Source organism: Plasmopara halstedii, assembly GCF_900000015.1.
Source record: "Plasmopara halstedii genome assembly, contig: Scaffold_2061, whole genome shotgun sequence".
NCBI lineage: Eukaryota > Oomycota > Peronosporomycetes > Peronosporales > Peronosporaceae > Plasmopara > Plasmopara halstedii.
Genome location: NW_020188969.1, coordinates 213,406 through 213,607, shown reverse-complemented (window position 1 = coordinate 213,607; position 202 = coordinate 213,406).

The window sequence follows — 202 nt, the reverse complement described above, 5'->3', positions numbered from 1 at the left end:
CTTGAATATCAAAAAGGGTACCTTTTGATTATAGTCACTCAAGTTCTTTAAGTTGAAGCAACTAAGATACGTAGCCCGAGTCTTACCAATCTTCAGTCAGAATTAATAATTGAATTTGCAAATAGAGCAATTGATAAGCCATCCTGATCAATCAATGCGCATTACCTTATTTAACATATTACGGCACTTCATGCAAGACTCA